This window comes from Myiozetetes cayanensis, unplaced genomic scaffold (assembly GCF_022539395.1).
Source record: "Myiozetetes cayanensis isolate MyiCay16 unplaced genomic scaffold, myiCay2020 scf7, whole genome shotgun sequence".
Classification (NCBI taxonomy): domain Eukaryota; kingdom Metazoa; phylum Chordata; class Aves; order Passeriformes; family Tyrannidae; genus Myiozetetes; species Myiozetetes cayanensis.
In genome coordinates this window covers 4,168,408-4,187,862 of record NW_026087964.1, presented here as the reverse complement: position 1 = coordinate 4,187,862, position 19,455 = coordinate 4,168,408, and the positions used below count along the sequence as shown (strand labels likewise).

At 42.7% G+C, this 19,455-nt stretch overlaps 1 protein-coding gene across 4 annotated transcripts in view; it reads left to right on the top strand.

Annotated features, from left to right (window-relative positions):
• Nucleotides 1-523: 523 nt before the first annotated feature.
• The window catches only part of FAM53A (family with sequence similarity 53 member A), a 70,807-nt gene continuing 51,875 nt past the window's right edge, over nucleotides 524-19,455 (top strand). Inside the window, exon 1 of one of the 4 annotated variants that reach the window (XM_050338246.1) lies at nucleotides 524-594. The gene's annotated coding sequence lies outside the window, so the exon portion shown is untranslated. Of the gene's footprint in view, nucleotides 658-8,231; nucleotides 8,426-19,455 lie in introns of those variants that run through there. The other 3 variants (XM_050338247.1, XM_050338248.1, XM_050338245.1) reach the window with 3 other exon arrangements.

Here is a 19,455-nt window from a genome sequence, read left to right as displayed (position 1 = left end):
AAACCCTGATTATACGGGACGGAGCCAACCCCCCTGCCGAGGGTATTGGCAAGGATCACGAAGGCAGACGAAGCATAATTTCCCATTGCACGCGTTAGAACTCGCAGTTCAAGGCCAGGAGCAAAGAGAAAGAGAATTAGGAGAAGGAGGAAGAGGAGGAAGAGGAATGGGAACAGGAGGAGGAGGAAGAGGAGGAAGAGCAGGAATGGGAACAGCAGCGGGACGATGCGCGCCCCCGCCGAGGCTCCATCCGGGCACGCCATGACGTCATCGCCCCTCCGCGCGCGCCCGGCCCAGCCAATCAGAGCCGGGCGCGCCGCCGCAAAGCCTCCTGGGGGCTGTAGCCCCGCCCCGCCCCGCAGCTGCGCGTCCCCCTCCGCGACCGGGGCAGCGCCCCGCCCCGCCAGCCCCTTTGCGGGGCGGGGCCAGACTGCCCTGCCGGCCAATGGCGGGGCGGGTGAAGGGTCGGCGGGCGGGCTCCGCGGCCAATGGGCGCGGGCGGGCGGCGGAGGGGGCGTGGCCGGCGGTGTTTTGTTCGGTTGCCATTGAGGCGCCCGGGCCATACCGCGCGGGGGAGGCGGCGCGGCCGCGCAGGTACCGCGGGGAGGGCGGCCGTGGGCTCTCAGGGGGGTCACTTCAGCGAGCGCGGCCGCGCAGGTACCGCCGGCGCCGCGGGGAGGGCGGGCGTGGGGCACGGGGTGTGCGTGGGGGCTTAGCTCAGCGACAGCCGCGCGGGTGACGGGTAACAGCCGTGTCGGCGGCAGCCCGACGGGTAACAGGCAACAATTAACAGGTAACAGCCCCGCAGGTACCAGCCAGCCAGGCGGCAGCGCCGGGCGGAGCGGAGGGGAGGGGAGGCGGCCCCGGCCCCGCTGGCAGAGCCCCCCGCGGGCACCGCGCAGCTCGGGGCGGGCGGGGCGGCGAGCGCGGCCCGGGGGGACCCTGCGGGGCGGGGGTGTCCCCGCGGCCGCCCGTGCCTTGCACCGCACCGCTGAAGCGGCGGGGCTGTGTTGGATATTCCGCTGTTGTTGTCGGCGCTCGGCGCGGGCCGCGCTCCCCCCGCACGGCCGGCGCTGCTGCCGGGGCTGGAGGCGGCGGCGGCCCCGCCGGCAGGGACAAAACCCCTACCCTCTTCCTCTCCACAAAAAAAAAAAAACCAAAAAACAAAAAAACCAAGTCAACTTATCGTGTTTAATGGTGCCGCTTGGGGCAGGATCCGGGCACACGGGTGGGACACACGGCCCCCAGGGCCCTGCCCGGCCTGGCTCTGCCGTGCGGGCAAGGGATGGGATGGGAAAGGGATGGGATGATCCCCGCACCCGGCGGGGCTCGGACATTCCTTTGTGCCGCTGCCCTGCACTCACATGTCTGCAGGCACGTCCCCCCGTGATTTTAAGGCGATTCCCCCCCCCCCCTTGCTCAAGGATAGAGTTACCTCCGAGTAGGTGCGTGTTTTCCCACAATAGCCGCCTTCCATAGTGGTTCTTGGGTGGAAGCGGAGGTTTTCTTCCTTCCCCCCCGCCCCTCAAGCAATAGGAAAGTTGATTTCTAGTTTATGGCCCCCGAATTGTAAGGACCAGTTGGACTCAGTGGGCGAGTGAATGGGCTCATTGTGTCATTCCAGCTTTTCTAAGGGCAGTAACGTGGCTTTGTTCTGGTTATTTGGCTTATTAAATGTTTTCTGCCCTGCAAGAAGGCTGAACAGGAACGGGTTCTTGAGATTCTGGGTGCTTTATTGGGAGGTCGCTTTAGGTCTTGCGGAGGATCCTCAGGGCTGGCCTTGAGTCGGGGATCTGAACTCGCGTGGTCGGGATCGGCACGTTCGGGGGTTTTCCCCTTTGGGGAAAAGACATCTCCAGCACAGCGCTCAGAAACCAGAGACTGGGCTTTGGAGCAGCACCCCAGCTCTGGGGTTGCAGGGCTGAGAGGGGGCTGGGTGGTTCAGACCCGAGAAGTCCCTGGATTTTAACGTGCATACCCGATCCTAGGCCTTGGGATGAGTTGAGCCAGCTGGTCAAATCCATTTTCTGGTTCGCTGTGCTTACAATTAAAATTAGCTCCTGAGAACAGTTATTTTACAGCCTTTACTGTTGCACTGGCTCCCGCTCATCCGCCTGACTGATAGGAAATATTTTTGTCAAAACCGTTACTGGCAAGAACCAGTGAGTTTGTGTATCTTGTGGCAAGCTGAAGCATCTCTGGATGTGCTTTAATTGTGAATAGTCTGCTTGCTTCGAGCCTGGCTTATGAAACCTGGAGTACATTGTTTGCTGAATAGCACAAACTTTCCTGATGAAGCATGTGACTTGGTCTGGTTTTATTGGAGGTGCAGGGTACGTGTTCAAGCCCAGAGAGCTTGTGTCCTCCTGAAAATGCCTGGTAAAGAGTTGCAGTCGGGAGTCAGAAGGCTAAAAAACGTACATTTCAAGTAGATCTTAATAAGCTGGTGGAACTCCTAACCAGAAAATGCTTTTACTGCTCATTCATTTTGAATTTCTGGGAAATACTGTTGATATTAATATGTCTGCTATTTTTAATTGTCCCTATTTTTTGCATCAGTAGCAAGGTGTTATTCGTCATCATATGGAAGTACATGCTGCCTGTTAGACAGACTTAAAATACTGCTCTGCAAGATCATCCCCCTAAAGATATGATATCCTTTTGGGATGTTCCTGTGGTAGTCTGGCAGTCCTCTAGTGGCCTTTACCTGCCAGTGCGTAGCCAATAGTTATTGTCTCTTTAATTGGAGAATTAAAGTTGATTAAATAATTATAAAGTGATATTTTGAATTTGGGACAGTTAAATTTTCCTGCTTCCTTTTGAAAAGCTGTTTTTCTGCAGGGTGCTGTGATTCAGAAGAATGACGAGGCTGAAAGGAGAGTTATTTATATTTGCAACTACTGTGTTAAACTTTGCTAGTAGAGGTATAAAACTGTATTTATGAAAATATGGTGGACAGATAAACTGAAAGCCTAACTGTAGTGAGAAGACTGCAATTTATTGCATGGATTGCTTTATTTAAAACAAAACCTTGAAGGATTTATTCTTTCCTATAGGAATTCCTTGAGAGTCTGGTAGCCATTACTGTGGCTCCCTTTTTAAGTTCCTTTTTTTCCCTTCTCTGTTCTTTCTCCCCCTTCCTCTCTTGCCTCCCCCCAATCTACATTCCTTTGTGTTAACAGTGATGATGGCAGTTCTAGTCACCTCCTGTGGTTTGATAGATTATTCCCTTTAGAAACATGGTGTACTTAAAACTTTCCAAACACAATTCTTTCCTCACTCCTCCACTTTTTGGTGCTGGCTCTGAGTTTTGTTCTAAGAATTTGTCCTCTCTGGTTCTGCTTGTGAGTTTTCTTAAATGCTAGCAAGAAGTCTGGTTAAACCTTTAGTTGAAAATATTAGTATTTATGTTATGATTTACATTTCTCTTTGTGTGTGTTTATGGTCATAATATAAACAGAAATTTTGCCTTTTGGCAACAACGAGTTTCTCTCTGCCCTGCAAGCTCACAGGTTTTGTGCTTTCTTTAGGGGCAAAACTTTGTTTGCTTTAAACTTTCATTTTGATTTGTATGAAATAAACTTCTTGGACTATTTTTAGATTAGTACAGTCTTGAGATCTGATAGTTATGTAAGAATGATCTTGCAGGTAAACGTTTGTAGGACTTTGTCTTTGGTCTTACACAATCTGCGTATAAACTTAAATTTTGAAATGGAGTACTTGCAACTTTTATTGTAGATATTGTAAGTAACATAATCTTACTGGGGAGGGTGGAACTGCTCACAGAAACCTGTGAAGGGCTTTATGAGCACTCCTGAAGGAGGGGTTAATGAGCAGAGGGAAGCCCTGTTCAGTAATTCTAGGGAAGAAATTCATGGCTAGGAAAACAGGTACTTGAAATCAGGGCAGTATCTGATACTGTCTTGGTGGGTAAGTTTCAATCTCTTGACCCTGTACACCTGCAAGGGAGCTATTTATGTTGAAAATGTGGGGTTTTTTTGGTATATTATAAAGTTTGTGTCCTTAAGATCTTAGCACTGAAGTATTACAGTCCAGTGATAGATGCAGAGTCTGTACAGAAAAAAATCATCTTCACTGTCTTGGTTTCTCTGAACTGTAAACACTCTGTTAGGGGATTGAAACAGTCATATTTTCAGAAAAAATGGTTGTCTTTAAGGATTTTCTTTTCCCTCAAGAGGAGGTCTGTAAAAATAAAGGCAGGGGAGGGGCATATTTTTGATTCTTTCTAGGCCGCTCTACAAATTTTTCTGTGATACAGCTGGATATTGTGGTACTGTTGAGTGTAGAAAAATCTGAAATCAAGGTAACTGTCAGCTCTTTAACATAGCCATTTCTGCATTTTGTGCTGTTGTGGCTTTTTTTTGTTTGGCCAGTTTGGGGAATAGTGTCATGAACAAGCTGGCAAGAAGCTGCTCAGCTAACTGCTAATGCTTTACAGTGGGCGTAAATAACTTCTGAAGGCCGTGTTTCTGCTAATTTTTAGGTTGAGGGGAGGAAGTAGGCAGGGTTGTTACTAAATACATTATCTGGGTTATGGCTCTCAGTTTACTGACAGCATTTTTTTTTTTTTTTAAGCAAGCAGTTGAATATCATGCTTTAGATAAAATGAACTGTTTCAATTTGGAAATTTACTGAGTTACAAAAACAAAACTAATATAATTGCTTTCTGCTGCCTGAGCTTGATTTTATTTTAGTGAAAATGCTGGCTGTCATGTTTTGCTTGTTGGATATTAACAGTCAGATCAAGGGTGCTGATTACCTAAGGTTAGCATTGTTGCTCTGAATTTGATATGACAACATGGTTTTAAGTTCCTGTAGGAAAATGTTGGGAAAAATTCTGTCAGTGATGTATCAACTATATCAAAGTGCAGGCCCAGAGCTTTGGACATCCAGGGCCAGTGATGGAAGCTGCTCTTCAATGTGTGTGTGTCTGTCTGTAAAGATAGAAATAAGAGTGTGAAATCAGTATTTTTGCTTAGGGCTGTCATTACAAGTGTCATTTGCAAAACTGACTCAGTATACCAAGACCTACATGTCGTTGTGGGGAAGGCATCTGAGATGGAAGAAAGCTGTTCCTGCATTTGCTGAGCTTTAAAATTGGAACCCAGCTGGTACAGGAAATAGTTGAAGAAATAACTGCAGCACCACTGTCTGTACCTTTACTTCTCTGCTTTAGCCTGAGCTCTGTGATGCTGGAAGATAAGACCCAAATTCTTTTTTTTTTTCCTGAAAAATACTTGTTTTCCCTTGACACTCCCCTCACCGAACCAGCCTTGACACCTGGCCTTTTTTTTTTTTTTGTTAATTCACTTTTCTTAGGTTATGAAAGATCATGTTTTTAATTTGTCAATTTCTGCATTAAAGTTAAGGTGGGTTAATGTTAAAAATGAAGGAAAATCTTTACTGTCCTAATAAGACCTCATACAACAGGGCTGTGGCTTCTTTTCTACTGTCGCCTCCCCTTGAGCCATGAATGGGAATAATAGGAACTTCTGTCGGTGTTATATTAACTTTAGGTCCCTAATTTGCATCTCAAATAACATTATGAACAGCATTAATGCCTTCGAGGGCTTTGGGAGGTTTTTCAATTTGTAGGGTAAATGTATTTTTTAACCTAATTGGGCAGTTCATATTATTATTGCAGCATGTTTAATTTTTGCTCTGTGCAGCTCTTGTTGATGTCAGTGGCCCTAAATCATTCCTTCAGTGCTGTGCACATATGTTTCACCTTCTTAATTGTGGCTTTAGATTTTTGTCTTAGTAAAGTATTCCTCTATTTCATACAGTTAATGTTGGATATTGGGTGATATTTTTGTTCTTTGTTCTACCCTCCAAAGTCTGTGTATAGTGAAAATTCTTGTTTTAAGGGTACTATTTTCTCCAACTTTTTCTGCTTTTCTAATGAAAAATGCACTTTCTGTATTCCTTCAAGGTTTCTGTTGATCTGCTTTTGGTTTTAGAGGGAAGCTTATCATGTTTAAGGAAGGGTACAAGTGTGTCATTAGGGTCTGTGAAACCCAATTGCTTTATCAGCTTCCGCTGTCTAAAAGTAGCATGCAGAGTATGGAAGAGGTGAAAGTTTGGAGCCTCGTGTGTGTGCTGTAGGTTATGAATCAACAGAGCTATGGAAATACAGTTGAGGCAGGATGGGTCTGGATCTGTGGGGTTCTGCCCATTGCAGCTCAGCATTTCTCAGTCAACATGTAGGTGGCCACTGAGATTGCAGGTGGGTTTTGTATCACGTTATGAACCAGCCTTGTTTTCATAACATAAGAGACTTCTGCTCTATGGGCAGTTTTGATTTATTTGTTTTTAAGTGCTGGTCTCTATTTAGATACGTAGGATCTATTGGTATGTCTGTATAGTGTTTTTGATTAACTGACAGTTACAATTTCAATCCTAGTTAAAAAAAAAAAAAACAAACCTCTTTTCTCAGTTATGCCAGTGTGATAGTAGTGACAAATAATAATTCATTATGTCCTATTTGGAATGGGGGTAGTGGTGTGTAAGCGTGCCCCAAGACTACTGCTGTGCCTCAGAGCCTAATTTGATTCAGTATTTAGTAAGTGAGAGAAGAGAGGAGTAATGAAAACAGCATTCAAGAACTACTTACTTGAATTGGCTAAAATACAGTGTGTGTTTCTTCTAGTGGGAAAGGGGAAAGGAGCAAGTACCTGGCACTTCATCTTTTCATTTCTTAGAAGCGATGAAATGAAACAGTGAAGTCGAACCTTGATGAATTTGAGAAGTGTGAGTAACTTGGAGGCTAAACTGAAGGGCTGTTGCCTGCTTTAAGGGGCTACCAAAGGTTAAGACACAACAGCAGTGTCGCTGATGAGGAGGTTGTGCTGGCACTGGAACATGTGCCAGCATGTCCCAGTGCCAGCCTGTCACTTGGCCCGTTCACTTCCCAGGATGTATGGGGGTCCCCTTGAGCTTGGCTGCATATGTGCTTGCTGACCTCATCATTTTCTTCCATTAGCACTCCATCCTGACCAGACCTTTCTGGTTCAGTATTTGGATAAGAAATTGCTGAACTCCTGCAGGGTAAGGTGGATTGTTGCTCCTCTTTTCATGTTTCACAAATCAGAAGAATGTCAGTTAATAAAGCAGACAAGAACCTGGATAAATACTTGTAGTATTGAAAAAGGATAGTATTTTGTCTTTGGTTTATGCTTCTTAAGTGGCCTGTTTATGCCTGAGCTCTTAAGAGTTAATTCTCCTGTGCTTTAGTGACTTTAGCCTTTGCAGTTTAAATGTGAACACGGAACAGATTCTCTGTCTGTAACTAATGCTCTCTGCTCCAACTCCCCATCTGTAAAATCCTGCATGTTTTAGTTTTTATTTTGGATTATTTGGTTTGCATGCAGCACTTTACATCCTCAGGAAGTCCTAACCAAGCCTAAGGCAGTGGTTGTAAAAGCAAAAGGTGTGTGCATATGTTTGTGTGACAGTGCTTTGACACCACAGCAGTGAAAGCCATTACATCACCCTGCTGGGTTGTTAGGAGGCAAAGCACGCTTGTCTCTGGTCAGAAGAAAAATACAGCAGGATACTGCAATATTGTTGGAACTTGCATACTGCCACGAGAAATGATTGGAGTGGATTTATTTCTGTGTGAAGAAAGTATGAGGCAGGTGTTGACTTTTTTTTTTTTTTTTGGTATAGTAAAATAAGCTGGATATGCAAATCCTGACGTTTTAATTTGAAAAATCAGAAAAGTAACTTCTAGCTTGTTGAAACTAAACACACACCGTAGGAGGATAAGCAAAAACGTTGCAGTGGCTTGAAGTTGAGTTAGTCATTTAAATTGAAAAAAAGGCAGGACTGCAAAAGGTGTAGGCTGGGTGTGAATCCCCTGCCCCATGCTGGTATTGCACATCTAATGAGATTCATAAGAGGCTTGAGCAGCTCTTTTTTTTATTCAGTCCGGTGCTTTGCTGTCCTCAGCATTAAAACTTTTTCTGAGTATGGAACCAGACATCTTCCTTACTGCAGGTCAAGCTCATTGCCTAATTCCCTGGGCATAAGGGACAGCTATTCTTCCCCTTGTAGTAAGTAATCTTATAAAAATATTTGAACTGTGCTTTGCCATGTTCCTGTTTCCTTGTGTCTTGCCCTCCACCCTGCAACCTTGTGATACTTTTGGCCTAAATAAAACTAGTGTATTCAGGTCTTCCTGAGAGGTCATGTTTTTTCAACTCTTAATAATTTTTTTCTTCTCTCAGGTTAGTTCACATCAGGCTTTGAGCATGGTGCTTAAAGCCCAAGTTTGTGCTACAGCCGAGGCTTTCCTGAGCTGAGTGGAGTAAAAAGACTGCTTCGTGTGCCCTGGAGCTGATATTCCTGTTTATGCATCCCCATACATTTGACTTTCTTACACCAGCTTAACACTTGTTTCAAGGTCAGTCTGTTGATCCAGCCGAGCCCACAGCTTTCTTCTGAAGAATTTGCCTTCCTGTTTGTTCATTTAATCCTGCCTGAGCGCACCTTTCAGAACTCAGTTGTATCCTGTTACTTTCAGAACAGTTTTTCAACTTGTCAGAGTTTTATATAGAATTTTAAGGCTGCCTTGCAGTTCTTCCTGCCTTTCTCCTACTTGTAACAAGCCTGCTCTGCCAGCAGCAGATCATGGGAAGCACAGAAATGGAACTGAGCTGGGTTTTCCCACTCACCACTGGTAACTGCTCTCTGGGTATGGTTGTCCCCCAGGTATTCCACTCACTGTAGAGCCTTTGCTTACTTCCCAACAGCAGAAGTCTGTAAACCTTGGGTATATGATCTCACACGTTCTCTCCTGTCTCTAAACCCTGTTATTCTGATGTCCAAGTGAACCAGGTGGGTGCTGAGCACCTCTTTGTTGCTTTTCAGTGCTCACAGAAGGTTCCCACCCTCCCCAGAGATCGTGTGGAATGTGGGGAATTGGAGACCAGTCACATGAATTTTGACCTTTCTTCTGAAGGCAGGCATGGAATGAAGGCAGGCCTAACCCCAGAAACTGATATCCAGACTTTTCTTTTTGCAAAAAGCATGCCCTTTTCCTGTCTGTATTGAAATATATCACATAGCACTCCAAATCTAGTACTTTGCCAATAATTTCAGGTGTTGGAGTGACTGAAGTCATCTGTGGCTAGGGCTCTTTTAAGCTCTCCATTCTTGAGATGAAATTGCTCTTGCATTGCAAGCTGTGTGTTGAAGGATAAGCTCTGCTACTTGGAACAACTTTTCTTTAGTGTATTTTTCTTAGATTTGTGTTTGTAAGTTTTTGTTGACATCTCTATAGGCGCAATTTTCTCTCTTTGAAATCTTAGTTCTCGTATTATCTCCCCTGCCGAACTCTATTCACATAATGAATCTTGTGCTGCATAGAAATGCATTTCTCCAAGCCCTGTCTCTGTTGGGGTTGTTTGACCCACTTCTCTAAGTACTATTTGTTGTTGCTTGACTCCAGCACCTCTCCCTGTAAACTTTCAAACTATTTTGCATCTCTACCATTCAGTAATTTCCTTAGGCTTGCTCTAATCTTATGCCTTATATATGGTTTCTGAATATGTAGCAGTCTATTCCCATCACAGAGGTGTATTTGAGTGTAGTAAAAGTTTTGTTGTGCCTGGCTACAAGATGGAATAGTGAATCTTCTAACCATCCATTCCACTGTGTACTCTGAGGAGATGGACATCTGTCCTTTGAGATCTTGCTGCAGTGTTAAATTGAGCAGAAGTTTAGAAAGTCTGATAATCCTTCTCTAAAGATGTTGAACGTTTGCTAGCTGGGATTACCTCGGTGATCCCTTGGAACCCACAATATGTTACCAGAAAAGTAAGGCAGCATCACCTGGTGTTGAGAAGCTACAGGCAATGTGGGTGGTGAAATGTGTACTTCAGGCTGTTAATAGGTGTTTTTAAGTATTACAAACATGATAAGATGGCGTTATGGGGGAGCTGTGTTCAGAAAAGCTCTTTTGGGGGTGGGTTAATACTTGGTTGTGGCAGGTGTTTCTGTATTAAGTGTGATACTCAATTTTTAGTAATGTGGTCGGTTGCAAAATGCCACATGTCCTTGAGACTAAACTTTATAGTCCTGTTAAATACAACCTTAACCTGGAACTAGTTTGGGGAGGGAACCTTCCTTTCACCCTTTTCTCACTTGAGCACAACCTGATCAAACAAAACCTAGCCTATTTCTGAATTCTAAATGAGTTATTGAACTAAGTGTTGAACTGAGCCAAACTGAACTGAAGTAAATGCCTGTTGCACCTGCAGAAAAGGCTGCAGCTGTCAAAACCTTGTTTATCACTTCAGTACTCCTTGGTCCAGGTGCTCAGCCAGTGACTTCCCTTGCCACAGTGGTTTGTTTGAGATCTTCAACAGAAAAGATGTGACTGCTTCATGCAGACTGCAGTGTGCTTAACGTTTGCATGTGTGAAGATGCCAGGAACCCAGATGTCATTTCAGAAGCTTATTTTGAAGGAAATTTAGATAAAAGTACGCTTTTTATCAGCACTGGAAGATAATTTGAAAGACTTGAGTTTTCAGGTGAAGAGCTGGAAGGATGCTCTTGCATCTCTTATTCTTGACTTCATCAGATCTTAAGTGTGTTGTCCTTCAACCTGGTTACCAGAGCTGATCTTGTGAGAATGCTGTCATCTGCAAAGGTAACTGCCCAAGTGGGAGGACACAGATTTCCCTTGCAGACACTCGTGATCCTGTCCTCTCTCACACTGTTGCTGTCTGTGGATGTGACATGCTGAGCTTGCCAGGTGACTTATATGACACCCTTTAAAGCTGCTAAATTTCTGTCCCAGTCAGTGAAGATTAAAACTAAAGGCCTTCCTCAGCACTCATTTTTCATCTGGCATTTTTGTGCTCAAATGAAACAGTTATTTTGCCTTACACTGACTGAAGTGTGGTCCGCAGTACTTGTGTACTGATAGGCACCTGTGCCTGGTCACCTCCCATACAAGGGAATGGTTTTGCATTAAGGCTCCATAACCTGTCCCCCAGGAGTAAACTCCTCTGTGATTTGGAATTCTAGTAACTTCTATGAAACCACTTTGGCAAGTGAATCTTTCCTCAGAACTTCTGTAGCATTAATAAGTCATTCATTAAACATCTGATAGTGCTGAGGTAGCGCGCAAATGCTGAGCTTTTCCATCATGCAGAAGGTCGTCTTTCAGTATTTAAAGAAAAAAAAATTATACTTATGTAGCTAAAACAGTTCACTGTTGGGGTTTTTTTTCTGACTGAACATAGTTTTCTTCTCTTATATGATGTAATTTTGCTTGCCTCATGAGATTTCTTTTAGTTGATGTAATTATTACAGATGCTTTTTCTAGATACCTACTGTGACATGTACCTCTTGGTGTGTGTCTTGACTTGTAGCACAGCCTGTCCTGAATCCAGCTGTTCAGTGTGCTGCTGAAGGCTGAATGCACAGTGAGAAAGTAGCTGTTTTGCTTTTGAAATGGTCTGATGAACTGGTAAGAGGTGAATAGCTCAACTGAACTAGTTTTTACTGAAGTACCTTAATATGTCTGGCAAGAGGGATGTCCCCAGTGACACTTAAAGTAATATCTGAAAGCACACACAGTACTGACATGTGTGCACTGCTTTTGTCTTTGAAATTTCATTCTGTTATTTTAATGGGTTTTAATTTGTGGTCTGCTCATACTTGGGGCATTTGTGGACTGTTACTGAGGGCTCACAGGTAGTGGAGCAGTTTCTGTGTAGTGCAGGTCTCTTCAGAGACTTCACCATTCAAAATCTCATGGTATGTGTGAAACAGAAGTTGGACACCAAGAAATAATTAAGTTGATAGGAACTGTAGCTTTAGCAAAGTAAGGAGCAACAACAAGAAATTCTTCAAAGTACCATTCAGTTTTGGTATCTGTGGTGTGATAACTGGGACCTCTTTATCTTAAAGAAAATTTTTGCTGCTTAAAAGCTGTGTGGTGTTTCAAGACTTTATTTTCTGAATTCTAATGGATTTGGTAACTAGATGAATGTGGTAAAACTTGAGGTCTTTCAGTGGGCCACCTCTCAAAGTGGTGTCTCCTGCCAGATGAATTCAGGTTTCTTCAGTAACAAATGACAGATGGTCAGCCATGATAGAGGCTGGTTGGGGCCATGAGATGGAGCTTGGTTGTCAGTTACACAGCATATTTCATATCTGTTCAATGCATTTCCATGTTCTTTCAGCACAGATAATGTAGCACCAAGCTTTAACTACTTTATCCAAACCTGCTTAGAATTTTACTCATGTATAAACTCTTCTTTGTAATTCACCTTCTTTATACTTTTGGGCTTTATATGAAAATATGTAAACAGTGTATTTGTCATACACTCGTAAAAGGAGGATACACACATACATGTGCTCGTTCAGTACAGCTGCACAGTGATCTTCTGGAGAGTTACAATTTTGAGGCAAAGACAAACTTATCTTACACTGCTAAATTCAACATAGTACTTTGTCCTGAGAGGGAAATATTACTTATAGTATGAAGAATTAAGACAGTAAGGCTTGGAGTTGCTCTCAGCATTAAGATGTATGGATATTTACAGAATACTGCTCAGCACTTGAGTTCTAAATTTAGTACTATCTGCAGTTCACCAGCTGTACTATTTACTGAAAAATATTTGGACTGCCATAGGTTCCTCATTTTTAATTTCCACAGTTGTACACAAGCTAGTGTAGGGAGACTTCCCTGGGTGCAGATTATATAGCTCATTAGATCCCTGAAATGCCATGAAGGAGCATCTTAACCTAAGTGTTTTCCACCTGGCCCGAGGCCTCCAGCAAGAACATTTCACACTCGGGATCATAAAAACAAACGTACTAGCTGGGCTTTTTATTTTAAACAAGCCAACCAGATGTCTGAAACACTTCAGAATGAACCTGAAGGCAAACAGGAGGAGGTTTATTAGCTGTGTGTGTTTTGGGAGCAGGATGTATGGAAGAGATTTGTATAATCCCTGAGCTCCAAGCCCATAGGCCTTGGTAATAGGATGGGACTTCAGTGCTGATATTATTCCATTCTGTTATGGGGAAGCAGGATGTGTGTGGGGTAGTCATTGTTGTCACTGCCATACAAGTTGAGGGTCAGTGCTGTGTTTTTTTTCAGACCTGGGTATTTTTAAATCATGCACATGTGCCTGTTTTACTTCTCATTTTTAACAGCAAATACAAAGACAAACTAGGTGATACTATTCCTTATCTTTATTTTTTCCCTCTGGCTTCTCTAGCTGAAGGAAATATCTCAGCAGCAGGACCACTTAATTGTGATCTATTTCTTTATTCCCCAAGCCTCAGAGTAAAATAAAATCTCATGGGTCTTGTACACTCTGGATCACTTGCTTTAGTAGGAGTGTACAAGGTTTAGACTGGTGGTAAGTATATTTCTCCAAACACTAATATGTTGTACTCAAACACTAATAGTGTAAATTATTATTTGAGTCTGAATTTTGTATTTTACTGGAGGCTTTGTATACTATATAAATACTTCCATTGGTTTTAAATAGCATATGTATAAAAACAGTATGTGGAGGTGAAAATAATCTGTGTAGGACTTGAGCTCCAAGCTTTCAGTAATACCCTAGACTGGAAGTTACAGTAATACTCTTAAGTGGTGTTTTTGGTTCTGAACTGCTCAAACAGGCAATAACTCTTGGTTTGAGTGTCGTATTCTTGAAATAATGACATTAGCTCATTTAGTTCATAGTTATGGCAAAAGCCAGGGGCTTGGTGTTCAAGTGTAAAAGCCTCAGTAGACCAGGTTTTCTGTTCCTCAGCACTGTATGTTGTAGCTTTGGGATTTCTGCTGAGGAGGAGGAACAGTCCAGAATGGTACACTGAAGGGAGATGACTGGTCACAGGCCAGTGCTGATGGCTAATTCAAATGGAACTCCAAACAGAGTAGATGTAAATAGTCTTCAGCAGAATTAATGCAATCCTTGCCTGTCATTGTTGTGTAGATTATTTTAGGAAGGAGAACGTAAGTAACTTTAACATCTTGGAACAGGATCTTTGTACAGCATCAGGCACAAGGCACAGCCCAGCTCTTGTCCTGTCTGACAAAGACACTTTAAAAAACACAGGATGACTTGTCTGTGGTGTGAATATTAGGTGGTCTTCGGGTCTGAAAGACAGGTTTAAGCCTGGGAGACTGATTTCTTAGTGGTATGAGATGGCAATAATAAATGCTTTAACCTCTGGCTGGGTTGAGTTCTTAGCCCTAGTTTTCTGTAGTGATACATTACCTGCTTTAATTAGGTATGACCTGGATTAAGTCCCTGGAGCGTACTTCACCACTTCTGTTGCTTTGAGAAATGTACTTTATAAACTGTGACAAAGGTTTAACATTCCCTGTCTCAACCTTTTTTTCTCCTTTGTGGAAGGAGATTCTTCTCTTTGCTAAAAAAAAGAAAAACCAAACCACTGATAGTAACTTGTGAAGTAAAGGGTAGTATATTTATTACAGAAAACAGTTCATTGTGTAATAGAGTACAAAAAAATTTCCAAGTTCAAAGTTTATTAAATAATCTTTATTTTGTATGTCCTTCAGCCAAGCTGGGTGAATTTTGCATCTGAAGAATGAGAAACAATACAATCCAAGGCAATACCTCAGTATTACCTTTAACCTGTTTCCAGCACATCATCTGTCTGAACTTGCAAATTGGAAGCCAGCAACTGAGATCAGTGTATTCTCTTTAGTTCACTTCTGGTGCCTCTGCTTGCAGATTTTCTTCATCTCACACAGGAGGCTTTGAAAAAGTCTGTTTCTTCAGTTGGAAAACCGAGTGCAGCTTTTTCCCTTTGAATTTGAGGCATTTGTCAAATGTGTTGTGTTTTAAGTAAACTGAGATCCAAAGGCTGTGTATGATAGTTGAGGCTTTCCTTCCTTCCTTCATTCCTAGGAGCTCTTGTACCTGAAGTGTGGGAGATGGAGTAGAAGTGAGTGTGTAGGATGCAGCCTTATTTTGGGAGCAGTGCATATTTTGTCACAGCTGACTCAGTGACCAGTTGGTGTTAGTGATGATGCTTTAGGGTCAAAACAGTGAAATTTTGGGCTCAGTAGTGGTTTTCTGCATTTCAGGCAGGTGGACTTAATATTTGTTCTTGTCTACCTCTAGACATATTAGCCCATATCCTAGTTTGTAACCTTAGAGTGGTGAATTACAGTCCTGCCTTGCACAGTAAGTGCAGTATGTTCTTCAGCAGATGGTTTTGAGCTCTTGGTATTGCTTATGCTTCCAGAGCCTGTGGAATATCTGAGGAACTTGACTCCAGTGGCTATCTGTTAATGTAAAGGATGCTTTCCAGGGTATTTTTCTTGTTCCTTATTGTGGTTTTGTGCTGGAGTTGTGTCAACCTTAATCCAAGTCTGAACACCTCAAAATACTGAAGCTTCCTTCTAATAAAATCTGGCTTATGAAAGCACTTCATGGAGAAAGCAAAGAGGTTCTATAGCTGAAGAAATATCTCTTTGGTCCTTTTAAAGAAACTCCAAATTGCAAAAGTAGGAATTGGCTTCTTTACTTTGTTCAGAGTTCTAGCATGTGTAGAGTGGGGTGTTGAGCCTTACCTTTTTGTCACATCTGAACTGTTCAGGGAAAAAAATTATGATTTAAACTTAATTTGCTAGATACTCATGAAACAGTTCTTACAGAATACAGACTACACTCGTTGTCGTCCCTTTTGGTCAGAAACTGTTGTTCAAATACACTGTTTTGAAACTTTTTGTAGAGAACCTCAGAAAATAAAGGGGTGCTAGTTAATTGCATTAGAGAGGATCCCTCAAGTATAATGTGCTGGAAACTGAAGTGTCCCGCTCTAATACCTATCTCTGCATAATTTTATAGCTGCAGGAAACTTTCTAATTAAAACTGATTTTTTTTTTTACTTGATATGGAATTTTGGAAGGTTTACAGAATAGCCATACTGCAAATTGGTGCTAAAAAGAATAGAGTCCAAATAATTCGCTTTTAAGTGCCTGCTGTCGAGAACCTTTCTGGGCTAAAAGTTAATAATAGACTTATGTTGTAAGGAATGCTTAGCCTCCATGTGAACTTCTTAGCACTGTAGTAAATATGTATTTTTAGAAGTAGAATGTTCTCTTTCCTTTTGGAAGCTGGAATTTTGCATTGCCAGAAACCAGACATTCTGTAGGTTTTTTTTCAGATGGCATAAGGCATTAGCTTGGCAGTTTCTGAAAAGCTGGTCTTCCAACTTAGTGTTGCTTCAAGCATAACTGGGATGGGACAGACAATGCTCTGTTAAATCTTGATCAGTTCTGTGTGATGTTTCAATTTTGAAATGCTCCTTGGATGCTGCAGAAAGTGCCGGGAGGCAAAAAATCGCATCATCTTTCATCTAGAGTTTAGTAGCAAAATCATGTAGATCTGGAGTTAGTGCTGCTGGAGTGATTAGCTACTTTGGCTTGCTGAAGCAGAGATAATATTTTAAAGGGCCTACTTATCCCAATTGGAATTTTGACTCTAGTTAATCCTTTTCTTCTGCTGGGAGCAGGCTAAGTGTGTCTGCATGGGGTTGTTGGTAATAAGGGTTCCATGTAGCTCTCAGAGCAAAGATAGGAGATAGAGTGAAGGAGCAGAAAAGAGGGGACAACCTTCTGTGTTCTCACAGGTATAATTTTAGTACCACAGGCAGAAAAGATGGGGTTGCGATCATCAAAAAACACCTACATTTTGTGTTACGGAGAAATCATCTAAAAATCTTGTGATCTCCTCTTCTTTATCCAAGATGGAACTTCCAGAAACAGAGAAGAAATTGTTAGAAGTGTTTCAAACAAATGTAAATTTTCCCATCGGGATGAGCTGTTGCTGGAACATTTTGTCCTGCAGGATGCAAGGAGGAGGAGGAGTGGGTTGGAAATGAGTCTGGCTGCCTTACTTTCTTAGAGCCAAGAAGAGATTTTTGTATTGGCTTTTGTGTTCTTCATCAGGACTCTTCATCTCTTTGAAAGTAGGTTGTCAAATTGAATGAGCCTCTGACATCCTTTAATTGACTGGGAGGTTGGGTAGTCTGTATTTTTAGTAGTCTTCCCAAAAAAAGACACCAGTGATGTCACTGAGAAGATACAGAATTCGTGACATGAGCACTTCTTTTCTGTCTCCACTGTTAATTTTGGCAGAGGTTTTACAAGTCATTACTACTTGTGGCTAAACTTTTAAAGAAATAAAACCTCTCTTCTTTAGTAGTACTATAGAGGTAGAATAATGAATCTTTACTTTTCTCAGCCCGCAGAATGAATAAAACAGAACTTCTAAATGAGAGACAATGGTGATGCTGATTCAATCACGGCTCATTCTCCAACTGTGAGGAATGTTAGCTTTGGCTTGCATTTGGAGTTTGATTTTTATATTCCATTTATTCCTTTTCATTACTCTACCTTTCAACAATAAAAATAACTTCTTCCCCCCTCCTCACCTCCGCCCCCCAGCTTAAGGAGATCCTAGGAAGATTAAGTCTCTCCTAGGACAGAGACTGACTAACATCTTTTGTTGTGTATGTTTATCTTGGAGGTCTCAGCTTTCTAACTATTCTCCCTAATCAGACTGCATAAAGGATGGTGTGCTAAGGGAAAGGTGGCCATAATCTTGTAGGACTTCATCCAACTTGGCGCTCCAAGGGCTGTTGTTGCTACCTCAAGGCTTGGAGGATATCAGTGTTTGAACTTGCATGCCTGGCTCCGCTGCTGCCTGTAGAGACTTGGTGGCACAGAGGTGTGTGTGCCTACAGGTTACATGGAGAGCAGGGCAGAGCTGAATTGTGCCAAGGTCTGTGCCATGAGGCAGCTGAAACAAATGGTAATTCAGCAGGATCCGTGTTGCCCTAACAAGGATGGTCAAATGGTTCATATTACTGAAAATCCAATTAGTTTGAAGTGCCGAGCAGTTTGAGCAGATTCAGCCTGATAAGCATAAAGTGCGTAATAAGGAGAGGCTGAGAAACAAAGTTCACTGCCTTTAATTACCTCTGGAAAAACAGTATGGTGGAAAAAGTACATAAAGTAAACAATTTGCTCTCTCTCTCTGGGTGCCTTAAATACATAGCACAGCAGAGGGTCTTGAAATAAACAAAAACGCCCCAAAAGATGAAGATACAATGAGAAGCTTCCTTCTAGGAGGTAATAAGGGACAAAATGCTTGAAAATATTAAATATTAATAAAGTTTTAAAATAACAGCTCAGTGAAGCTAAGAATGCTTAAGAACTCGTAAGCATCTCTGGTCTCCTGGCAGCCAATATTAGCAAAGATGAGGGAAGCAATTCCTGATGGAGTAGAAATATTTCAACTAAAGTGAACCAGGATGTTGGTCACTGAGTTGAGGTGCTGAGGCTGCAGGGGTGATTTTTGGATCGCTTCGAGCTGTTAAGTTTGACTAGTCAAAGGAATATGAATTGTAAATGGAAAATGGGAGCAAAACATGTTGAAACCACGCTTCAGGAGGAGATGTCTAATTCCTAATTATAGGAGAATCTGCCTGGCTCAGTGTAGGAAATGCTGATGTCAACTGGCTTTCTTGTGTGGCTTATTTCTTTTTTTTTTTTTTTCCTGATGCTGTAGTTGGACAGGTACTGGGACAAGCAGTGTCAGCGTCCCACAATGTGCCCACACAAGCATTTGTGTCCAGTACATGGCAAACCAGACTGGGGAACCGATCCAGCTGGAAAGCAACCGTTCCCAGAAACAAAAGGAAGTGCTTTGGTTTTATCCAGCTATAAAAATTCCTTGATCTAGTTCTCTGTGATGAGCAGAAACACTTGTGCTGGCACACTGCTGCGGGCCACAAATAGCCAGGGAAGAAAATGTGTTGGCAGTTGTGATGGCAGCTGAGGTGTATCAAACTGCAGCCTAGAATGGCTTTTGTTGGTAGGAGCTTGTTGGTGCCATTTTGTCCCCTTAAACATTCATTGTGTCATCATTAACAAGAGCTGCCCAGTAGGAACAGATTTGTGGTGTAAAACAGTTAAAACCGATGTACTGAACAAGCATGTTTGAGGAAGATGAGGAGGGAATTCACTTCCAAAGCCTGCTTCTGATCTGAACTAAAGCCCCTACTCACTCTTAGGCCTGTGCTTCATACTGAGAAATGGAGTTTCCCCTCACAAGAGGAGCAGTAGAAAGTGGGAGCAGGTAGATGAAGGGTTGTCTGGCTGACAGCACCTTTTCACCCCCGTCCCAAGATTCTTGAAAAAATATCTTTCTCAATGGAGCATGTCTCCATTTGAAAAAGTATTGCTGGTAAGTGCGAGCTGCTAAAAAGAAACTTTTTTGGGGAATTTCCACATTGGTTGTGTTTCAGAACTGATTGGGTTTCGTGATGTGAGAAAGGGCCTGAGTGGCTGCAGCTCCCAAGTATTAACTTTCAGTAGGTGGTAGGATTTACAAATGCAGGTAACTGTACAATTCAGCA